The following is a 24,665-nucleotide window of genomic DNA, read 5'->3' on the forward strand; positions in this document are numbered from 1 at the left end:
TGGAAAAACAGAGAGAGAGAGAGAGAGAGAGAGAGAGAGAGAGAGAGAGAGAGAGAGAAAGAAAGAAAACTAGGCGGTGCCTGGAGGACAGGCCAGGGCTGTGCAGCGGAGGGGTGCTGGGTGCTGCCGGAGAAGAGCCCCAGCGCGGGGACCGCGCTCTCGGAGTGACCCCGGGTCCCTCCCTGAGGCCACCCACCCCCCCGGACCTGGCTGCGACGGGGTCCTTAGCCCCTTTGGCTCCTTCGCCGCCCACATCCCGATTCTTGACCCAAAGTTCAACCCTGGGAGGCCAACCCCACTTCCCGGGCTTCGGGCTTTTGGAAGGGGAAAAGCCCCACTTTCGCCTCGTCACTAGAAACCCGGTCATCTGAGTCAACCCGGCAGAGAGTGACGTTTGGGCCGACCTGGGCTCGCGGCCGGCAGGACGGAGGCGCTGCCACGAAACTCGTACCTGCGGCTAAGGGCAGGTGAGTCACGGCACCGTTTTATATTTTTATGACATAACTCTATTTTTTTTTTTTTTCCGCCTCAGTCCGCTCCACTCCCCTTGTCATCTGCGGGCGACCAGAAAGAGGAAGAAACTGAGAGCAGATGTTTGTGTGATAGGGCAGGCGGATCCTGGTCGGGCCTGCCTCTCTCTGCCGGGCCCCTCCTCCCGCCCCCCTCCTGCCGCCTCCGGGACCGAGCTGGAAGCCACCGTCTGGTTTCTGATAGAGAAAGGTCAGGGGGAGGAGACGTCTCCCTAAACGCGGCGTAAACTGGGAGCGTAAGGGCCCGGGGTGCTGGGACCTAGCTGCCCCCGGTAGACCGGCCAGCCTGAAGCCGGAGCCGGCCCGCGGTGGTCCTGTCGTCTCCCACCTGGAGGAGCGGGGCCAGGGTGTCTCAGAGGGTGCCGGGCGGCTGTGGAAAATTCTGTCCCCAGCTTAAAGTCCCTTGCTTCCTTCCAGTTCTTCCTAGGGGGTGGCTCGCCCTCGCGTCCTGCGGGACTAATCAAAGAGATTAGGCTGGATGGAGGGAGTCTGTGATAGGTTCGGAGACCTGGCTGCCTCTGGGTGACTGACTGTGTGTTTGTGGACGCGTGCAACCACCGAGTGCGTTTCTAAGGAAATGTGACTGGGTGGCCCAGCGCGTGTTGCGCCAGCCTGTAGGTTTATTAGATTTCCTTTAGAAGCAATAAAATAAACTTTAAAGTGACCAAGAGACTAAAACATTCTTGTTTTGCAAAGTTTTTTTTAAAGGGGAGTAATCTCATTTGAAGGAATGTGTTTTCACTTGTCTTCCAAATAGATCCCCCCCACCCCCACCCCATGCTTTGTTCTTTAAAAATCTTTCTTCCTTGAAACCTGGCAAGAGAATCACGTTAAATCCTTGAACCAAACAAATCTCTTAAATCAGCAGGGGAGCAGAGGTGAAGATGTGTAGTTAAGGAAATAAAAAAGATAAAAAGCATTGGATTACAAGTCCTTTCTGAACAAAAATAGCGTGTGTGTGCATGTGTGTGTGTGCGCGCGCGCGCGTATGTGTGTGTGTGTGTGTGTGTGTGTGTGTAGACATCATGCTATAAGCAAAGGAATGAGAGTGAAATCAAATCCACCTAGAACTCAGAAGAGCGGGCAACCCTCCCCAGCTGCAGTTTGCCCCGTGACTAGAAGTCACCCCATCAGTTGTGTAAATGTACCTGCGAGTGTGTGTCAGAAACTAATTCTTTTGCAAAGTTCCCACCGGCAGCTGGACCTCCGTTGGTGAAGCACAGGCGCTCAGCTTCCTCAGTTTGGTCCTGGGACTTTCAGGGCTCAGGAGCTTCCTTGTTCCTTCCTGGTTGGTTCTCTGATGCCCTCTTGGCTCTTCTAAAACACCTAGCATGACTTAGACATTTCCTTTGGGTTGTAACAACTTAGCATTAGCTCTGTGTGCTGTGTACAGAGCTGATGACCTGGGGGAGGGCTGCCCTGCCCTGTGGAAGAAGGTAATTAAAACATCCCATGTTCTCTGAGCCTGTTCTCCAAATCTACTTAGTCCCCCTTTCAAGTCTACCTAAAGGCAGGCGGAAGGGAGGGCATTCACAGTGTGGGGCCACAGTGACGTCTCTCGAAAGCATCTTTAAAAACCTAAGAGTGGTGGCACAGAATGGACTCTGCCCGCCTTAAAGCCTGGATCCAGATGTTCTCCGCTTTGTGGCCCAATAGCTTCAAACACAGCGCCTCCGCCCAGCTAGACTGGATTGAACCAGGAAAGGCGTCAGGCAACCAGGGTTTTGATTCTGAGTTGACTGAAGCCACAGAGAAGGAAAAGCAGCAGTTGGGTTATTTCCCTGTATTTGTTGATGGCCTTTCTGGACACCCAACAAATTCAGTTGGTGAGGTTTTCGTGTTCCAAGAGGTCAGTTTTCCCCAGGCTTAAAAGTAAAAAGGTAGGGTCCCTTCTTTCCAGGTCTTTGACTGTGCAAATACCACACACACACACACACACACACACACACACACACACACACACACACGGTGGAGGGAAGGAGGGAGGGGCTGTTGTCTTGCTTTCTGCATAGTTGGTCCCCAGTTAGGAGTCCAAGACTCCTTGTTCATATCTAACACCTTTCCACCATAGGCCCTTATGCCATCGAGAAACAAGGCAAATAAACTGACTTCAGCCCTGGGGGCGGAGAGGGGCTGAGAGAACTAAGAGAACTCAAGGGAAGAGAGCCACGTGGACTCTTCCGCGGCGCCCCAGGCCCAACTTGCCAGGGTGATGAGGGTGGGCACAGCCTAGGTGTCCCGGGTGGCCTAAAGCGGTAAATCAAGGAGGCCAGAGCAGTCATGAAGATGGTTCCGTTTCAACTGAGGAAGCAACTCTGCCATTCTCGAAGCTGATGTTGCTATGGACAGTACAAGCTAGCCTACTCTTCCCAGACTGGACCTGGACTTTCCCGCAGCGAACATGGGACAGAGAGACAGAGGACGTGGGGCTGAAGGAGGAGAAAAGGCCATAGAATCCGGTCTTGAGATCAGCTGGTGCCTCTTCTGGTGCTAGGGACCTTTGCTGCGTTGCTGAGCTGAGAGGTGATCAGGGAGTAGACTTTGGCCGCTGACCTCCTCTGTGGTGTGCGCTGGGGTCTCTTGAGGGCTCCCTCACTGGCTCTTCCCAGTCTGCCGCCCCCCACCCCCACCCCCCTCTCCGCTGAACCTACCTCTCACCTCAGAGCTGTCCCCAAGTCAAGGCCGCAGTGGCCTGAGTCACGCTCGGTGCTAGGTGGTCCGGGTTTCTCCGCGGGCCCCACCCCCCACTAGATAAGAAGCTTAAGTCCTCCTCGTGCGGGGCGGGGCGGGGGGGGGGTGCGGAAATTAGACGCAAAGCGACCAAGGCCTGTAGACTTTAACTGGGTTCAAAGCCCAGGGCCAGCAGTCTGCCTTCCGCAGTCTGCCTTCCGCAGTCTGCCTTGGTCACCCAGGCTCCCCCCCCCCCCCCCCGCAGCCTCGCGCACCTGGAACCCCCAGGGCACCGCACGAACAAGTGCAAGGGGGTGCTCTCAGCTAAGCCTGCAGCAGCTAGGTGCAGCCCTAAGCTGGCCCTAGGCTGCGGGGGTGGGTAGCCTGGGTGCCTTCCGCAGTCTGCCCTGGTCACCCGTGGCGCCCTGGCCAGCGGGTGCCACTCCTACCCAAACCAGCCTGATGCCAAGGGCAAGTGTTCGGGTTCCTGCCCTTTCACTGCCTTTCTTTTTTCTTTCTGTCCTCACACGTTCCTTTCAATCTCTCTTCCACCATGAAATCCTCATTAAGGAATCAGTTCACCTCTCTCCAGGAGGTGAGAGCTCTGGGACCACCCTACAGGCCTTGTCTGCCAGGTCCAGGCCAAATCCTCTACTGCTCTAGGCCGCACACCTGTCCAGGTGTGCCTTTGCGTCACAGGTATGCATATTCCGGGCTTTCGCTTATTTTATTAGAAGCAAACAAAAACAGGCCTCCAGTTTGTCCGCTCCGTGTTCTGTTGCTCTTTGAGTTGCCGCCAGGTTTCAGAACGTCCCTGGAGTCCGGGATCCAGGCTCGTCTGCAGCCGGATGTTTGAGCCGGAGCTGCTCCCCACCTGGCCTCGCCCGCGGGCCACAAAACTGTCACTCTGGCTGTGAGAGAGCTTCGCGTTGCCAAGATCAACTCACATTTTCATGTATTCAAATGAGACTTGTTGGGAAGAACTGCTTGCCTCTCTGGGCAATCCACAGCCTTGGAAGGAAAAGTTGAGTGTCCCACGGTCCCTGGGGAAAAATACCACCTCCGTCCCTCCAGGAGCGTTCACTTTCCCTCTCCGGTACCTCCCACCTCCAGGCCACATCTGGCTCCTCGGGGTCCTGTTGAGAGAGTTGTCCTGAAGGTTAGCTACTATTTTTTTCCTAGCCATGAGCTGAGCTGGCTGGAAGACCTGCTCAGCTGTCCAGTCAGTCCCTCTTTCAACTCACGCGCTGGGGCGGATGGCGCAGGCACACTGGTGATCCTCCTAATTCAAAAACGAGAAGGTTCTGAAGGAAGGATGCAAAACGATCAATCGTTTCACTTAAAGAGTTGGGAAATCATGTTTTTCCATGTGATCCTCTTAGAGGAGAAGGAAGGGGGCTAGAGTGGCAGATATCCTGCTGTGTGCCACAGGCTGGGAGGGGCACTTGGAGATCCTGGCCAGGTGCTCAGGAGCTGTGGAGGGGTAGGTGGGGACTGGCCCCTTCAGGGGGACAAAAGTCCACGGGAAGCAGCCATGGAAGACGAGGGCTCAGAAAAGTCAACGAATTTCATCTTTTGCATCTGAATGTAATCCTTTCTCAAGGGCAGAAAGTAGTCAAGTATTTAGCTTCCTCATGCCTGCCATCCACCCCTTCCGATCCACTGGAGTCACCATCCACTTTTCACACACACCTTAGCTTTCTCACATCCCTGAGTCCCCTCTGGGAGTTTAACTTTGCTTATATAAATGTGATTATCTTCACATTTACATAGTTCTGTATAACTGATGATTTTGAAACAACTAAATCATAGCCTGTATTTACAAAAAGCAATAAAAAGTATGCCATTGTTTCTTGATCCTGCCCTCCCCCCTCAATTTTGACACTAAATTACAGGGGAGGTTACTTTCTTTGTCAAAAAAATAAATTTTGATTGGTGGGGAATCTGGGCTTGCTGCTTCTGCTGTTTCCAATAGCTATTCTAAAGCTGTTTGATTATCATGGTGACACAGTTATTTGTAACTTCAAGTCTTTCATTGTCTTATGAGTCACAGAGCAAGGCTTAGCTTTTCTTGCAATGAGTTTGTTTCTAAACAGAAAAGTATAGGTAGAGGTGTCTTTGGAGCTATTTGCTTAGGAGAGATACTGGTGAGATGTACAGGGACTTCCTGTACATCCTGTACATTCCTGCATGGTGTGCCTTAGGTTCTATGGTGTTCCTGGATCCGAATAAGAAAGTGTCTGCCCACCGTTGGGCATTAGGAATGGTAGCAAGCCCAAAGCAGCTCCCCAGAGTGAGAACTTATAATTCCCTCAACTAATAAGCTCCGTGCCTTGCTTTAGAATCCTGCTGTGTTCTTAACATTTCTGCACGACAAACTACCCGCCCCCATCCTCTCCTGTTTGTGTCCCTCAATGGTCAGGGTAGCGCCCAGGAGGCAGGAACTATTGAGGTTCTCTTTCCTCAAGCAGAGCCTGAAACAGAATTGACTAGCCCCCGAGACTGACTTGGCTGGCTTCAGGCAGGGAGAAATTCCTGAACTTAGAGAAGACGTCCAGAATGCAGATGCTCCAAGGGCCCAATTGCTTAGCATGTGGTACATATAGAAAAGGGATCCAGAATGGTCAGGGTCAGGGTGGGGGAGAGCCTCCGACCTCTAGCTTCAAGCTTCCTGAACCTGCTCTTGGGTCTCAAAATAAAGCACTAGGTAACATAAAAATGAAACATTCCTCTTTTCTAGCTCTCTCGACATGGGCAGAATCATAACTGCATATTGCTGATATAAGTTGGTCAATGTATGACTCAAACAAATATTTCACCTTTCCTCACGGTGAAAAGGCAGTGGCAACAGCACGTATCAATAGAAGATATTGATTAAAAGTTAACCCCATCAATTTTCCATCAGGAAAAAGGTTTTACTCAGAGCAGAACAGGAAATGTCGGGGATTAAATAATGTGTTTAAACTGGCAAATAAAGCCAGGCCCAGGCAATAAGGAGAGAAAATCTGGCAATAGAGTTCTGAGGTTGAGGTTACACAAGGTATAGCACTTGCTTGCTGCTTGCTGGGCTCCGCCCTGCATTGACTGGTGCCTGGGGTGCTAGCACTGCCCAGAAGTTTGCCCAGTGACAGTGGCAACAAGACCCTTCCTAGCTCCCACTTCTCAGGAGGCCTTAGTAGAGGGAGCAGGCATTAACCAGACATTGATCTCCATCATCCCTCCAACCGTACAATATGAAGTATTGTGTTCCACCCATCTTCCCTGAGTCTTGTAATGATTATTTTTATTTAATTTAAATTCAGTTTTTTAATTTATTCACTTTACATCTCAATTATAGCACCTCCCTCACCTTCTCCCTATTCCACCTTCCATCCCTCTTCTTCTCTCCTCCTCCCTCCTCCTCCCCTAGCCCTCAGAAAGGGAGAGCCCTCCTTCCCTACCAACTGACCCCAGCCTATCAAGCCTCATCAGGACTGCCTGCATCCTCTGTAGACTGGCAATGCCCCCCCCCACCAGAGAGAAGTGATCAAAGAGCTGGCAACAAAGTCCATGTCAGAGACAGCCCCTGCTCCCCTTACTAGGGTACCCATATGGAGACTGAGCTGACTACTGGCTACATCTCAGCATGGGGGCTATGTCCTCTCCATGCATGGCCCTTGGTTGGTGTAGCAGTCTCTGGAGGCCCCCTGGGCCCAGTTATGTTGGCTCTGTGGTGTTTCTTAAAGAAACACCAATCTGAAACCTGTGGTGTGTTTCAATGTATCAAACAGTGTCCCCAAGTTAATTTTTCCTCCCCAAATCTTATTTGCCTGGAAATAGGTGTTTGGAGAATCATTGTATAGAAAGCTCTCTCTTCTCTTTTAGACTCTTCTGAGGTTCAGCCATCCCCCAGCCACATCTGTGTCCTTCCATCTGTGCTGCTCAGCCAAAGAAGAGCTGCTTGAAACTTTGGTAGAGGCAGACCCACTATCTATTGGGGGTGAGGGTCTAGCAGGTCTGTTGTAAGTTTGTTTCCTGCAAAAGCTTCTGAAGGTGCTGTCCGTTGGCTGTTTGCACTCCCTTTAGCCCACTCCCCTCCCCTCCCCAAGCCAAAAAATACCTTCTATTGTGAATCTTGGATTCCCTCTGACCTCCCCATGACCACCCCAACACCCCCTGCCAAGAGAAGTGGTTTCAATAAATAAAGCCCAGTGACGGGGTTGAAGGTCAGTTTACACTGGAGCTGGAGCTTCTAAAACCCCTGCAGGTGCTGGCATGGGGATAAAGCAGGTCACCCTCATAAGAGATGAGGGAAGAACGGAGAGCCAGAAAGTGTGTGTGTGGAGACTGAGGAGCATTTCAGGGATGCAGACAGATATGCAGGTGCTACTTCCCTCCTCCAAAGGAGACTCTTGGTCCCAGTGCCTGGACTTGGCAGCATCTGGGAGGTAACAAACCCTGAGGGACTTGTGCGACAGAGCCAGTCCTGCTCCAATTCCAGAAATGGAAGACAGCTGTGAACCCGGGAGGGGTCAACTGTTGTGGGTGGGTTGAAGTGGTCCAGGATGGTGAAAAGCACCTCTATGGAAAGGGAAGGTCCTAGGAGCATCGGAACCTGAAGATTTTCCTTTTCCCTGCTGAATATTTAGCTTTGTGGTCCACTTCTTCTGATAAGTTCTGAGCAAAATGCTCCCTGCTTGTGAAAGGTGGTAATTGCAGCAAGAGAGAGTTCCAGGGTTGGAATCAGACTTAAATTCCAATGTAGATTCTATAGGAGGCTGGCTCCTCAGAGCCTTGCTTTCCTCAGTGTCAAACTCTGTGTGTTAGAGTTCATCTCATACCAGCTGAAAGCAGAGCAAACTGGAGACAGGAGGTAGGCAGAGAGCCTCACAGAGTCCGAGGAGCAGGCTGGCATACGGTGATGTAGGCTTGCCATCCAGGTGGACTTTTCCTTCTCCTTCCAAGTATTTTGTTTGTGGTGGCCAGTCTGAATTATCCCTGCTGGCCATGCCAGTGGCATTCTTAAGCGGGGACTGGACAGGAGATCCTTGTCCTTGATTTCCCTTTCTCTCAAGTTGCCAGGGACCTTTTGGGGGAAACAAGCTGAAGAAATTTAAAAAAAAAAATGTGGTGGAAAATCAAACATTTCCCACTCTGGGCTGCACAGAACTCAACTAGGAAAGTGGAACACATTTTCCCTTCCCTACACTCCCATTCAGAAAGGGGAAGGTATTCTTAAGAGCCATGCTCTAGCTGTTCTGGGTTCTGGAGACTGTTGGTCCAGGCCAGGATTAATAGCAGACATCAAGAGTCCCAGCGTACTTTCTTCCTGGGCTCTCTCCCCATCACTTGGGCTGTTGTAAGCCCTGGAGAAAGCCTGGTTGTGGCTTAGATTTAGGGGCACCCCTACATGAAAAGAGGGCTAATGGGAGAGCAGCTGAGAGGTGCTGGGTTCCCTCAGTACCCAAGTTTAGGGAGAACTGAGATGAGAATGCCACTGGTTATCCCTTCTTACTTCTAGCTCATTCCTGTGAGCAGAGTCAGAAGGAACCATTTACTATGTATTTAGAGAAGTATCGCTTAGATATTTTTTAAACTCCCTAAACACAAGATGTATCTTTATTTGCTGTCTTTGAGACTATTTGATTTAAATCTGCCCCCCCCCTTTCCTAGGAGTGTAAGTCCATCTGAAATGAAGAAGAGATACTGGACTCACAGTGGATCCTTCAAATACTAAAGATTATAAATATTACCTTATGTGTACAAAAGGCTTAGTGGGGTCCTAAAGCTTAATTAAGAAAAACAATACAGTGTGTTGAAAGAACAAATGGCAAGAGGGTTTCCTCAGGCATAGATTCATCTGCTGGGTGAAGACTTATGAATGACTAACCACTCCCACTGAGGGACTTTGGAAGGATTGGAGTTCAGTTGTGGATGGAGGGGCTCTTGTGAATAATGTCACATAAATTTCAGACAGTACTTGGGTGGGCTAGGAGGGTCCTGTGTGTGGGCTCTAGTAAGTTTTTTGACTTCTGCTTCTTTGAGTAATCAGAATGGGGACCGATAAAATATTTCAGCAAAGAACAGAAAAACAACACATCTTCAATGTTTATTAATTTTTCTCTGCTTGGTATTGGGGGAGGTGAGTACAGGAGAGTGGGATGGCACACAGGAGTTCCAGGCAGTGGTCTCTGGCTAAATGCAGCTTCTGTTTTTACAGCTTACTTAGGGAGAGCTGTTAGTTTTTCTAAGCACAAACTGGGCGTTCGTTCTCTAAGCTCAATGTTTAGGCTACAAAGCCGGTACAACTGTCTTACATACCTACGCTCAGAAAAAGAATGGTTCTGACCTCAAACTCCGCCAAATCTCCACTGCATTACCGTGCTTGGAGCCCATCTAAGCAAAGCCCTTTGGAGGACTGGAGTGTAAGTGGAATGCTAAATGTCAGCCCCTACGTTCAAGAAAAAGAAATCCTTAATTCTCAGCCACGCACACCTGTTTGCTTGTATCTTTTCTTTTCAATGGGTCGCTTTGCCCAGAGCTTTCTTTCTGCTCCATTCCTGCTATTTTTATCTTACCTAAGAACACTGAGATCAGACCAGGCGCCAGACTTCTGAGACACCCTGGGGAAGAGGCTGGCTAAGGTCTGCTGTTAGAATCACCTCAGAGCTCAGTGTCTGGGGAAGGACTGGCATATTAGCTCACTACAGGGTAAGAGTGGTGACCAGTGTCCTTGGAGAAGACTAGAGGGGCCATAGTGAGTGGAAATTGTCTTACAACATATCCATTTCCATGGGGTAATAACTATAGGGAGCATTTGAGCAAAGATTCTTCTGGATGTTACCCCATGGAAGCGGACCGCAATTGGGGATGCTGTGTCGTTTCCCTCATTTTGGGGTTCACAGTTGAATTTGGCCAGTGAGGGGCAATGGTGCTGAAATTTGGGGAAAGAGGCAGAGTGAGAGATAATAGTTCTTGTTTCTGCCTTTCCCCTTCAGTTCCATGGCCTTGTCCTTCGGTTCCCTCCACCGGGCAGCCTCTCTCGCATTGTCGCTCTCATCAGGTTCTACTAAACCCCAATGTAACACCATTTGGTGTTTTTAGACCCTCTTTAATTCCATCCACAGTCATGCAAATCACTATTCAAACTCTTTATCTTTACCTGAATCCTACTTCTTTTCCCTTCCAGCAGGCCACTGTTTCCTCTGTAGACTTGGTGGGAGAGAAGAACCAGTCTTCGGTTATTTCCTGTGTCATCCTGTTAATATTGTAACTCGCCATACAATTTCTATCTGTTTCCTTGCACTGTTCTGAGGTGCAGACATGTAGTTTCTAGGATGACTGTGTTCTTGAAGGCAAGGGTGGCTCTGGATCTAACATCCGAGCAAATCTGGAGAAACTCTGCTTTATACTCTTTGCTTTAATTTGGTGAAATGTATTCGATATTGTTGCTAAAACAACTACAGCCCAAACCAAATATTAATACTATTCAAGGTTGTTTTGACCTTGGCTGAACTGACTTGGCTGTAAAGCAAGGATTGAGTCTTTTGCTAAGTTGTATTAACATAACCAGACTATGAACTAAGTCTAGCTTATAGGAAGTGTTATATGTTAAGAAAGATCTAGCATCTTTGGCTTCTTCATTCCCATAATATTTAGTTCTATCTAGAGTTTAATTCTCTTCAGGCCTGGGACTTGATAACAATTCAGTATTAACTAATACTAATACGGTGACATTCTTTGGGTGTGACTATTAATGAGACACCCCTGCACTTGACACCATGCTAGAAATTAAGGCTACTAAAACAAAACAAAAAGCAGACCGTTAAATTTATGATCTTTGTTTGTCTTTGTGTATGTGTATGTACCATGTGCAATGTAATACCCACAGGGATCAGAAGAGGGTGTCAGATCCTCAGAACCTGGAGTCATAGATGGTTGTGGACCAGGAGGTGAGTGCTGGGAACCTAACCCAGATGTTCTGCAAGAACAACAACAACAGTGCTCTTAACTGCTGAGCCAGCCTTAATGATCAGAACAATGGTTCCGAGCAATCATGCTGGTGCACAGCTGTAGAGCCAGGAGAGCTGTGATTAATAGACAGGGCGAGACAGGAGACACTCTTGAGCTCATTTGAGTTCAAGCCAGCCTGGGCATCTAAAAAATAAGAACAAAAACAAAAAGAAAAAATAACTTCAATATTATTTATTTATTTATTTTTTCCATGTATCTACTTTGAAAAACAGTCATAAAAGTGAAACCTCTGGGTGAGAGGCTACTTAAGTAGTTAGGACTCCTAAGGTATGTTGTCCCCTGACATCTAGCAAGGGTGCTGTTAAAAATCTCTGAGTGATCGGGGCAGGAGCAGGAGGCTGACTGTCCAGTCACATTGCACCCGCAGTCAAGCAGCAGACAGCGACCAGCTCGCTTTTTCATCTAACTCAGCCCAGGGGATGATGCCTACAGTTAAGATGGCTCTTTCACCTCAGTTAATTCCACAGGCAGGTCCTGAGGCTTTTTACCTTTGTGACTCCGGATCCTGTGAAGCTGATGATCAATGCTAATCCTTACATACAGCATCACTCACTGCAGTTCGGGTGGTAAAAACTGCAATTATTGTTTTAGTTTCTATTTCTCTATTTATTAGTGGAGTTGTGATATGCTTCTACTGCCTACGGTATTTCTTCCTTGTGGAATGCACTGTTCACACCGTTTTTAGCTCTGAAAGTATTTGAGCATTTGTCTATTTCTCATCTACAGGATGAGATTATTATTTTTGTGGTGCTGGGAATTAACCCTAGGGACTTGTGCAGGCTTGGTAAGTGATCTGTCACTGAGCTACATCTCAAGTTCTCCTCTGTGATTTCACCTCTGCCATAGGCATTATAGATTTTCACCAGATTCTTATTTGCATCAAAATTTTTTATTTGCATCAAAATTTTTAACTGCGTAGAATTAGAACCTCATTTCTGTGGTTTAATGCTTACAAGCCTTTACCACACAAAACAAAATCTTTCATCTAGTTGAAATTAATTTTTGCGCAGAATATGAAGTAAAGATATACCATTATTTTTCCAACATTTTAACCCTGGGGCAGACTCTAATTATGAAGAGCTTTGAATTCTACCTGGAGAACTGCTTTAGACTTCAGTCAGTTGTGACACTTTGGAGGCGTGGAAGCTGAGATGTTATGCTGAGTCTACCCTTACTTCCTGTGAATGAACCAGAGGACACTCCAAAAGCAGAGGACAAGAGAACTGGTAGACATTGGTGAGTGACAAGGATTTGGCTATGTCACAGAATTTTAGTGTATGCTCGAGTAATTGTATTCTGCTCTTCTGAGTCAAATTTCTTCTCTTTAAGATAATTCCACAATTATTGACTACGAAATGGCCTTAGACTTTAGATCAATAACTAACGTTACCGTGTGGTTTAAATGAGAATGGCCCCAAAGGCTCAGGTATTCAAATGCTTGCTTTCAGTAGGACTGTTTTGGGAAGGATTAGGAGATATTGCCTTGTTGGAGAAAGTGTCTGACTGGGAGTGGGCTTTGAAGTTTCAAAAGCCTAAGCAACACCCAGTCTCTCCCTCCCTCCCTCTGTCTGTCTGTCTGTCTCCAACTTGTGGATAAGATGTGAGCTCTTAGCTATGGCTTCAGTGCCTGCCTGCCTGCCTGCCGTCATGTTCTGTACCATGATGATCATGGACTCACCCTCTGAAACTCTAAGCAAGCCCTCAATTAAGTGCCTTCTTTTATAAGTTGCCTCGTTCAGCAATGTAAAAGTCTCTAAGACAAAATAACTAACTCCCCTACCTTTCTGTCTTCCTTTTGGTAAAAGCAAACCTCTAATAGAGGTTCCTAGGACAGGACTAGCTAGGGACCTCCAGTAAAATGTCTCTTTGAATATCAATGTCTTACTTATTGAATGAAAATAATAGTATTTGGCTCATGGACTGTTTTTGCTTGTGGTATGAACATCTGTGTACCGTAGGTGTGGAAGCCGAGATGATAATCACACAAAGGTAACTTCTTGTTGTCCATGCCTACAGTGAAGTTGTCCTCATGGAGCATTTGCGAAATATTTTGATTCATGTGACCAGTGCAACGAGACCTCAGGACGGTGAGCCATTTTCTGCAGAGTGCTTTTCATTTGTGACATTCAGCAATCAGTTTGAATATATCATGTGAGGAGGTAAAATAAATGTGCAAGGTAAAATTTTTATCCCATCTTATAGATGAGGGTGAAGGAACACTGCCTGCTTTTATTAAATAGAAGTTTTTCCCCCAAGTCCTGAGAATGCCAGAGAATGCTTGGATATTTGGGCTCATGCTTGTTTCTGGGCTGATATAGTTGTAGAGAACAGAACATTCTTCTCTCCAAGCAACTGGGCAATTTTGTGTAGCCTCCTTCCAGTGTCTAGAGCTCATACAGGATCTTCAGAAGTGCTCATCTGTCATGACTTTGAAGTCACTTGCGTATCTGGAGTGGGTAGACGGTAAAATGGCAACAAACTTTTGAGAGTCTAAGTGCCACGTACTAAACAAAGCACTTCAACTTACCCTCTGTTGAACTGGTTTTTATTTTCTTCCTTTCAAAGTGAGGAAATCAGAATGCAACAGCTTACTTACCACACTCACAAAAAAACAGAATAGCTACCAACTAGATTCATAACAGAACATGACAACCCTGCTCCTCCCCATGGTTCTCCAAGGTGCTGCTCATTTATTTGACATCACTTTCCCTATCCCAAGATGACTACTATTTTAGTAAAGGTTTCTGTTGCTGTGATAAAACATAGCTGTGATGAAAGCAACCACTGCTCATCATGAAAGGAAGTCAGGACAGGAACCTGGAGGCAGCATCTGATACAGCGGTCATGGAAGGGTGCTGTTGCTGGATTGCTCCTCATGGTTTGCTCAGCCTGCTTTCTTATAGAACCCGGGACCACCAGCCCAGGGGCCAACCTCTCACATCAATCACTAATTTAAAAAATGCCCTACAGGCTTACCTGCAGCCAACCCTATCACCCGGAGCCTTTCTCCTCACCAGAGACTCTAGCTTGTGTCAAGTAGACATAAAACTCGCTGGCACAGAGGCTACATGGACTTCTGTGGAGAGCATGTGTTTACCTGTGACATATTGAGTGTGCATCTGTAAGTGGCAAAGTTTATGCTGATCTGGGATTTGAACTTTTTAAGTTGGACTCAGACAACATGAACATTCTGTATCTAGCTTCTTTGCCCTACTCATTGCAGGTGTGAGAGACTCCTGTGTCCCTACTCTCCAAAGCTGAACTTGATTCTTTTCTTTGGTATAAACTATTCCATTTTATGACCACTCATTTTATGAATTTTGCTTTTCAAAGATTTTTATTTAGTCACTTTACATCTCAGTTATAACTCCCTCCTTCCTCTCCTCCCTGTTCCATTCTCCCTCTCTCTTCCCTCTACTCCTCTCCCCTACTCCTCAAAAGAGGGAAGCCACCCCCACCAACCCACCCCAGCACATCAAGTCACATCAGAACTGCAGATGTCCTCTGCCCCTGTGGCCTGGTGAGGCAGCCCTGCCTGGAGCAAGTGATCAAAAAGCAGGTTATAGAGTCTATAGAGTAAGGTTATAGTAAGGGGAGGTAGTCCCTGCTCCCCTTACTAGAGTACCCATATGAAGACTAAGCTGCCCATTGGCTACGTCTGTGAAAAGGGCCTAGGTCTAGTCCATGCATGGTCCTTCGTTGGTGCTTCAGTCTCTGCACACCCCACCCCCTGGCTCTGGTTATTTGACTCCTGTTGGTCTCCTTATGGAGCTCCTGATCCCTCCAGGCACCCCCACCTCCACTCTTCCACAGGGCTCCTCGCACTCCACCTGATGTTTGGCTGTGACTCTCAGCATCTTTTTCGATCCACTGCTGGGTGAGCCTCTCAAAGGACAGTTATGCTAGGCTTCTGTCTGTAAGCATAGCAGAGTATCATTAATCGCGGCCGTGGTTAACTCTCTCCAATGGCGTGGGGCTCAGGTTGGACCAGGCATTGGTTGGACATTCCCTCTGTTTCTAGTCCGTCTTTATCCCTGCACCTCTTGATGAACATTTGAGGTGTTTTCAATTTTTAGCCATGTAGACAAAATGGCTGGAGTTTTTAAAAAACATTCAAATACAAATGTTTACAATTTTGCTCTTTTCCTAAAATCTATACTCTACCTGTGTTTCTTGCTGTACCTAGCAGAGTTGCTGGATATTAAGTATTTGCACACCCAGCTTTAATAGATAAGGCCAATTACCGCTTCGTGGATCACAGCGGGAAAACTGAACAATGCAGAATTTAAGCTTCTTTTGTGAGTTCGTGAGAACTTGAATCTCACATCTCAAAGTTCAAGTCTCTTTAAAGTTGGGCTCATGGTGGCAACGTGGTGATGGCACGCTGACAGGTAATATAGACATACTCTGTTAAAAGCAGATGGTTGTGTCAGATGCCAGCATCATTCTGTTAAGAGTATGAAGAAAGAAGGTGTTGTAAATGGGTTGTTACGCTGGGCGGTTGGCCATTGTGGAAAAGCAGCGGTTGTAGGTGATGTCTGATCAGCTCCCTCCTCTTGAGACCTGTTTCCAGCATCCGTTGAAATGAGACTCCTCATGAAGGGTTTAAGCTGCTGGGGCCAGGGCCTGGAACTGCTTTCTGGCCGCTGAGCCCGAGGGGATCCACCGTTGCAGGGGTTGGGAGTGGAGCATGTTCGGAGCTTAGGTGCTGGAACCGCGAGGCAAAGCTGGTAGAGCCGACCCACGCCTTGGCCTGGCCTCCACACAGTCTGTGGAGTATCTGAACCATTATCATCATCGGGGAGAAGGGCTGGGCCTCCTGACGCAGGCAGGTGAGCAGAGGCTGTGGGCTGGTGGGCAGGTAATTTCCCTTGGACTATGGCGAGGCTATGAGGATTGGCGGAGGCAGTATTCCTGCTCTCATTCGCTTAGGTAGATTCCAGCATCACAAACGTCAGAGTTAAATACAGCACTGAGGCTGAAAAGTGATTGGGCTGAGTAAGCAATGGGCTTCTGTTTGAGCTAAAGGAAACGTTTTTTGGGGAAATGAGTGTGGGTTGAAGAGGAACTGGAAGTGAAAATCGCCAGTGGGAGTAGGTAGACTAGGCTTTGGGGAGCCGAGAAAAAGTGGGGGAGCGATCAGGACATCTGTGGAGAGAGGGAAAGCTAGAGGGAATTAATGCCATCGAGGACTGTCTCTGCCACCCTGAGCCAGGGAAGCTTGTTTTGGACAAGCCTTAACCACCGTTGGGTGAGAACTCCCAATCAAGTCTGGCTAATTTCAGAATGGAGAGCTGTTTTCCTGAGTTTGGGAGTAAAAGAGTGTAAGCTTACTGTAAAGATTATTTGCTGCTGAAGACTACAGACAACATGGATCCTTTTGAAGACTTGTGTTAGATGAACTTAAAGGAGATAGGCTTTTTCTTTCTTTTTAACATTCAAATGTAAATGTTGACAATCTGCTCCTTTCCTACTTACAGCTTAGAGTAGTGGCTTCATGTATGAGCTGTAAGCTGCCGGAAGACACAGTCCACCCACTGTAGAGCCCAGTAGGTCTACAGTTAAGGAGTTTCGATGGATATGCAGACCTTGAAACAACTGATGCAATCAGGATAGCTGAATCTTTCCCGCTTTCTGCTCACTCTGCAGTCCACACCTGCTGTCAGCCTTTCTACCTCCAAGCAGCCACTGAGATCTGTGTGACCTTACAGAAGCAGCAGTGTGTTCTATAGTTTTAAGTAGCTAGTACATGTGCTTTTGTGTCTGGCTTCATTTACTCAGGGTGGTGACTGGTCGGGGCCCTTTTCTCAATTATCTAGTTTACTGTAGCAGTGTGGGTTTTGTTTCTTTGTGTTTGTGTTTAAGACAGGGTCTTACTACACGGCCCCAGCTAACCTAATCATGATCCCCTCTCTTTGTCTACCAAGGGCTGGCTTTACAGGCATGTTCCGTCATGCTTGGCCCGGGAGTAAGTTTTGAAACCAGATACTGTAAAATGTCTAGATTTGTTTTCCCTTTTGGAATTATTTTTATGATTTTAGGGCATTTGAATTTTTCTTTTTATTTTTACTTTTGTTAGCAACATCTGCTGGGGATTTTTTTTTGCAGATAGTAGATAACAGCCAGGATAGTCTGCTACAATCTCTAGAGAATACACGGGGGAAAGTTGGATTAACAGCTATCAGAATAGGTGGGTGAGGGACAGTCAAACCTCTCTCTTTGAATATCAGAGCAAAATAGAAAACACTGCAAATCAGAACAGAAAAAAAATGTCAAGTCCACTCTGGAGGGGTTGGTATGGTCTAGGGCATTCTTCCTTCTCAGAGACAGACAGCCTCAGAAATTCTGCACTCTCAGTAACAGACATTGCATAGGGAGGAAGGAAAAAAAAAGACAGAAGCAGGAAGAAGGGAGACAATTTGAGCTGTTAATGAAAAACTCTCTTCCCAGCATTCCACCTGAGCAGCAACAAGATGTCACTAAAAAACAAACAAGAAAACAAGTAAAAGGATTCACACTGGGAAACTATTTTAATAAGATCCCTGCTGGCCCCAGGCCCCCAGTGAACAGCACACTTAGGAAACTCATAGTAAATGTCACTATGCTAGGCTAAAACTTGGCTGGATACCTCTAAATTATGGAGAAGAAACTTTGAACCAGAACTGTGCAATATTCAGTGAGGGGGAAACTTGGATAGAGCCAGCATTTTTGGGGAAACATAGATACAGGTTCCTGGTGGTGCACCTGATATCAGGAAGGATTGCCCAGTGGGTAGGGTTAGCACTTGAAACCTGTGAAGAAAGATAAGGTCAGCATGTGTGATCCAGCCTCTCAAAAGACTGCCTGCCATCGAGAACTACATTCAGAACCCAATACCTTGCAGGATGCCCATCTGTGCAAAAGACTGCTTAAGGGTGTGACTAACATTTGAGAGTCATGGGAAGAACAGAAGGGGCTGTAGTTGGAGCAGCAAGGAAGCAGGCCATTCAGAGTGTGTATCTCCCATCCAGCTCTCTCATTTATTCATTTGTTTAATATCTATTGCTAGTGTCACAGGCCAGTCCTGTTCTCATTACCTCCCAGGGCAGAGGGGCTCTTTAATTTTTCACTTGTCTTTCATTTTCTGTTTTTCCTTCGATAAGCTTTCCCCCAGAACGTGAGCTAGCCTGGTTTGTGGGGTTCACACGTCTAAGCCTCCTAAGAGCTAGAATTGTTTTAGGCTATTTGATTGCATTTCCTCACCTCCCACTCATTATTCAGCCTTTGTTCAAAGTTGCCTCCTGTCTCCCTGTTTTCCCCTGTTGTTTCCACCTTCTGGATACCTTTCCCTAATCTTTGCTCACCAGTCTTGGTCTTTTTCATCACACTCATACCGTTGGAGTAAGCTTCCTAATGCTGTGACCCTTGGATACAGTTCCTCATGTTGTGGAAACCCTCAACTATAAAATTATTCTTGCTGCTATTTCATAATTGCAATTTTGCTATCGTTATGAATCACAATGTAAATATCTGAGTTTTTCTGATGTCCTAAGGTGACCCCAGTGAAAAGGTCATTCAACTTCCAAAAGGGTAATGATCCACAGGTTGAGAACCACCACATTAGGCTCTTAGTGAACACAGATCTATTACTTTTTATTTACATCTTAAAATGATAAGTGCTTTAAAGGGGAACTGTTTTGACTTGACTAACGTTGGATTTTCATAATGCACTTAACTTTTGATAGTATTATACTCTTAGGGGAGTATTAGAAATTGAGTCTGGTGTCTTAAGCACACCAGAGAAGGTGGCAGAGAAGGATGATGCCTCAGCCTTACTACAACAGAATCCATCTTGAACATTGCAATCAGTTTCACTGAAATAATTATAATTTAAAAATTCACCCAATAGTGAACTCCAGGTGTACAAGTCTCAGTACACACACACACACACACACACACACACACACGCAACATAACTGCTCCAGAAATTATCAGTCCCATTAATGGCCCCCCAATGAAAGAAAATTAGATAAAATCCCAGACAAAGAATTAAAAAGAATGATAATAAATATATTCAAAGAAATAAAAAAGGACACAAACACCTGAATAAATCCCAAGATAACAAAAAACAAAGCTGGGAGAAATAAGGGAGTCAATATGGAATATGAAAGTAGAATTCAATAAAGAGATAAAAATAGTAAAACAAACGAACTGGAAATGAAAAATTCAAGAAGTTAAATAAAAACCTCTGTGGAAAGATTGACCAAGATAGGATGGATCTACGGGAAGACAGAATATCAGGGCTTGAACACAACATAAGGGAGTTGGAACATTCAGCTAACCACAAAGATAAATTAATAAAACTATATGAATGAAACATTTGAGAGCTGTAGGGCACCATGAGAAAAACAACTGTGATTCATACTGTGTGATTTGTTTCTAAGGAGACTTGAATCCATGCCTATCTACTTCAGATAGAGCACTGTAGACCAAAGAAACGATTCTACTCCAGTCTAGCTTAGTGAGCCAGTGAGCTTACTGGGTTACTTACAGGGACACTGATGACTCAGGGCAGCGGAACCACTGAAAGCCCATTCTGCATGGGCAATGACTCATGAAAGCCGAGTCTCCGAAGCTCCCTGTACAAGGCACAGGAAGTGGAACAGCCTTTACCCAGCAGGTGTTACTGCTTGTATCACAGAGGAGAGAAACCTTGGGATCTTGCAAGTTTCATCAGCTCTGAGACTTAATTCGCCTAAGTTCTTATGAACTACCTTTCTTCCCTTCCAGAAGGAATATGACAATTTGGAAGAAATTGCTATACAACACACTGACTTAGAAAAAGAACAATTTTATGCTAAAGGCTTAGAAAACATTTTCCAAAAAAAAAAAAAAAATCATAGCAGAATGTTTCCCAAATCTAGGAGAAGAGATGTCTGTCCAGGCAACATTTAGCACTTAATAGACAAGACCAGAAAAGAGCCTGCCCACATCATGTTAAAATTAAAATAATAAATACACAGAACAAACGAAACACACCCAAACTTGTAACAGAGAAGCACCAAGTCATGTATACAGTGTGGAGTGGTGGTGAGGTCAGCAGAGTAAGGAGATTTCTCATCAAAAACTGATTTTTCAAGCCCAGAAAGAGCAACAGCCAACCCAGTTTACTATACCCAACAAAACTCTCTGTTGTAATTTAAGGAGTATTAAAAATTTTCCAAAGTAAGAAAAGCAAAAGAAATTCATGACCCTTAAGCTAGCTCTACGGAAAATATGTGAAGGGATCCTTTGGACTGGAGGAAAGGTAAACGCATTCATGAAGTTGCAGTAAAGAACAAACCATGTTCCAGCAGGAGGGAACCCAATGATGAAAATAAGAACCCCAACTACTACAAATCAACAAAATGACAGGAAGCATGATACAGATCTTTCAAAAACAACTCTTAATATTAGTGGTGTAGATTCAATTCTCCACTTAAAAGACACAGAGTACTGGTTTGGTCTAAAAGAGACGATCCATCCATTTTTGCTTCCAGGAAATGAGCTTCACCACCAAAGTCAGATGCAACCCTTGGTGGAAAGATGGGGAAAGTGGTCAAGCAGATGGAATGAGGGAATAAGCAGGTGTCACTGCTCTAATATCTGATAACACAGTCTTCAAGTGAAAATGGTATATTTCAAGTCCTGAAAGCTAGGAAACTGTCAACCAAGATACCTGCCAGAGTGATTTTAATGGAGAAATTTATGGGTGAATAAGAATATTTGTCACGCCACAGAAGAAGACAGTGCAACCAGTTCTGATGAGACCTGATAGGCTAGGGTCAAATAGAAGGGAAGAAGGACCTCCCTCATTAGTGGACTAGGGGAGGAGCATAGGGGGAAAAGGGAGAGGGACACAGCCAGGATACAAATTGAATAAATTGTAATAAATGATAATAAAAAATAATATTTGAAGACAAACACAAGTTAATGCAATAATAACAGTGCTGAAAATTTCTAAAGGAACACCACACACAGAAGGAAAAAGAGTTTCATCTATAAAAACACAGGCATTGTCTTAGTTAGGGTTACTATTACTGTGACGGAACACCATGAAAGCAAGTTGGGGAGGAAAGACTTTATTTGGCTTACACACCACAGTTTATGAGTAAGGAAAACCAGGACAGCAACTCGAACAGGGTAGGAACCTGGAGACAGGGTCTGATGCAGAGGCCATGGAGGGTTGCAGCTTACTGCCTTGCTCTTGCTGCATTCTGGCTGCTCAGTATGCTTTTATACAGAATCCAGCAGTGGGCCGGACCCTTCGCCATCAGTCACCAATTAAGAAAATACTCTACAGGTTTGCCTGCTTCCAGCTGTATCTTCTGAGGCATTTTCTCAGTTGAGGATCTCTCCTTGCAGATGACTATAGCTTGTGCAAAGTTAATGTAAAATGAGCCATCACAACAGGAAAAAAAAAAAAAGCTTTTCTTGCAGGGAAGAGATTAGAAGAGAAGTAGGAAAGACTTGGTCATATTCAATGTCACAAATCTGCAAAAATCCTATGCCAGCAGGAGAAGAGAGAGAGAAATGATCTACTAATAAACAAATGGACCAGAGAAATAACCAACAAAATCACCAGAAAGAGCAAAACCTTACCAATAATAACCTTAAATATAAATTGCCTTATTTCACTAACTAAAGAGTCAAAGTTGGAAGTAAACCTACCACACAAATGGAAGCTGCAGACAAGATGGAACAGCTGTCCTCATCTCTGATCAAGTAGACTTCAAGCCAAAGCCAGTCAGAAGAGGTATGGAAGGCCATTACCCAGGAAGAAAGGGACAACTCATGTAGGGAATATATCTGTTATATATGTACTGAATCTTAGGCATCCCAGCTTCACAAAACACACACTAAGAGACAAAAGAGACCCCAATGGTCCTGATGCAGCAATACTGAGAGACCTTAGCATATCCCACTCTCACACCTAGATAGGAATTCCAAACTACAATCCAGCAAGGAGACATCACAGGCAGACTGACATAACATATGTGGGACTTTCCACTCCTGAGAGGAAATACACATTCTTCTCAGCTTAGAGCCTTCTCTAAAATTAGCCAAATTATCAGCTACAAGCAGTCTTTACAAACGTACAAAAAAACCTGTGATAATTTCATCATCTTACCAGACAACAGTGGAAGAAAGGTATAAATCAATAACTAGCAAGACTAACCTCAGAAAATACACAAATACTTAAGAGACTGAACACTATGTAAAAGAAAAATCATTATTGTGTATGATGTCTTTTCCCCCAAAGGAACTATGTCTTCATTTTCATTAAAATTTTAGATTAGTGTACAAAGTATTTGCCTTTCATCATGCATATTTTTAAAAAAATTAAATTTATTATTTATTTATTAGGGGGCCATATATGTACCATGCAGAGGTAAGAGGACAACTTGCATGGATCTGTTTCTCCTACCGTGTGGGTTCTGGGGACTGAACTCAGGTCTTCAAGTCTTGGAGGCTGCAGAGCCACCTCACTAGGCTTCATGTGGTGTGTGTGTGTGTGCAAACATGTGTTCCAGGTCAACTTTTAAGAGTTGGTTCTCCATCAGAGGTTCAAGTATTATGGAAAACGTGGAAAGATGGAACAAGTTATTACCAGCTCCTTCTCAGGAGAATCATTCATGTGTTAGGATACGTTCTTTCAGACCTTCAAGGAAATTCTGATCGGAGCACAAATAGATCATCTTACCACTGAGTTTTCAAAGGCAAACATTGTTTTCAAACTATTTTTATTTTCATTTTCAGGTTTTGCCAGCTGAGATAAGCAGCTGCCCTGTAGGCTTAGGAATTTCTGCTGGAACTTTATTGGAAGTCCATTAAGTTGACATTGACATGAGTTTAGGAAACAGAGATTGCATTCAGCTATGGACCTAAGTGAGAACCCCGAGTCCTGTTCTTAGTGAATCACTTTTCTCATTGAGGCACCCTGACTGTGTATTAGAGAGGGCAAGCCAGGTAATCCATTCTTCCTGCTGGGGCTTTGGCCCCATGGCCAGTGTAGCTTTGTGAAGAGTGAGATCCAGCTTGCAGGGCTCCTTTTCTTGGGTTTCCAGGTTTCACGTGGCTTGGGCCCAGTTCATCTGCGGAGTGCTCACTGTTTGCTTAGAGCCTGGAGCAGAACGCCAAGTGTGGTATCACACGCCTGTAATTCCAGCGCTTAGGAGATAGAGGCAGGAGGATCATCACAAGTTCAAGGCCAGCCTGTACACACAGCAAAGTCAAAGGAAACAAACAAATAAACATGGATCTGGAACACAGTTTGGCTTTCCTGTTTCAACAGGAGAAATGACAACAATACCAAGAAATGGAGATCAGCTTGTTTGCCTCAAAGTTTTCATGCAGGAAGCACTCTGGGAGGCCATGTCAGCTGGAGTCTAGCTAGGTCTGGACAGAGTTTCTTCCTGGTGCCCCACCTGGCCTTGTGGGAAAAGAGCAAAGGCTAGGCCTTGGCCTCTCTGTTGCCTACTGCCTTCAAGTTCCAGTACAAGAGACAGGAAAAGGGGTGCACTTTTAAATTTAGGAAGAACAGGAGCGTGAAATCATTGCTTGTTTTCGGAAGATTTTTCATTTTCACAAGATTCTATCCCACCTAAAACTATAAAGTAGACTTGCCTTGCTTGGATTTTAAGTGGAAAATTTGACCCCTTTCTGAATTTCTAATTTGGGGACAACTGCATTATTTGTCTTTTTGACTGTCTCCAAGTTAGGAACAGCCTGTCTTCCCAAATTGCCCTCGAGAAAGAAAAAAGTATACTAATTTCCCATGAGATTGAATTTTTAAAAAATAATTTCCTTATTTGGTGGTGTTGAGGGGTGGGTGGAGGGATACAGGCTGCACATTCTGATAAGCTGATCCAATAGGCATTCAGATAACACCCAGCCCCAATGCCAGATGCAAGTTCCCATCCATTTAATTTGAAAGTCCTAATTCCTAGTCCTATTTTTTTTTTTTTTTTTTGGTCATAAAAACGCATCTCTTCCATTCAGGATTCAAGGGAATTACATAGAAGTGTTAAATACTGGACGTTTGTTTGAACTTCAGGGACAAGCTGAGGGCCCAGAATTTGGGAAGGGCACTCAGAACTGGAAGCAAGAAGAGGGAAGTGCAGGATGGACTGTGAAGCCAGGCTCTGGCCAGGCCTTACCGCACTCCTGGCCTGTGCCACAGACTGTCTTCCAGCCCCTTGCCGATGCTGGCCATGTGAGCATGTTGTCCCTTGTGCAAACAGTAAGGACAGAAGTACTATGAGGATTTTCTTAAATGAGGAAACTTCCTTAAAGGCTTTAGAACTCATCTCTAATGCTCATGTTTTATGGGTTGGACAACAGACAATAGATTTTTTATTTCTTGCCTAACTTCCTCTTTTTTCTTTTTCTTTCTTTCTTTCTTTCTTTCTTTCTTTCTTTCTTTCTTTCTTT

The 24,665-nt window shown here is 45.6% G+C and overlaps 1 protein-coding gene across 1 annotated transcript in view; it reads left to right on the plus strand.

The window, feature by feature from the left end:
* The first annotated feature begins 358 nt into the window (after positions 1-358).
* Positions 359-24,665, plus strand: part of Ttc6 (tetratricopeptide repeat domain 6) — a 203,548-nt gene continuing 179,241 nt past the window's right edge. Inside the window, exons 1-3 of the mRNA XM_055608708.1 lie at positions 359-467; positions 12,277-12,449; positions 13,230-13,300. The gene's annotated coding sequence lies outside the window, so the exon portion shown is untranslated. The remainder of the gene's footprint in view (positions 468-12,276; positions 12,450-13,229; positions 13,301-24,665) is intronic.

This window comes from Psammomys obesus, unplaced genomic scaffold, assembly GCF_907164565.1.
Source record: "Psammomys obesus unplaced genomic scaffold, mPsaObe1.curated_primary_1811, whole genome shotgun sequence".
Taxonomy (NCBI): Eukaryota; Metazoa; Chordata; class Mammalia; order Rodentia; family Muridae; genus Psammomys; species Psammomys obesus.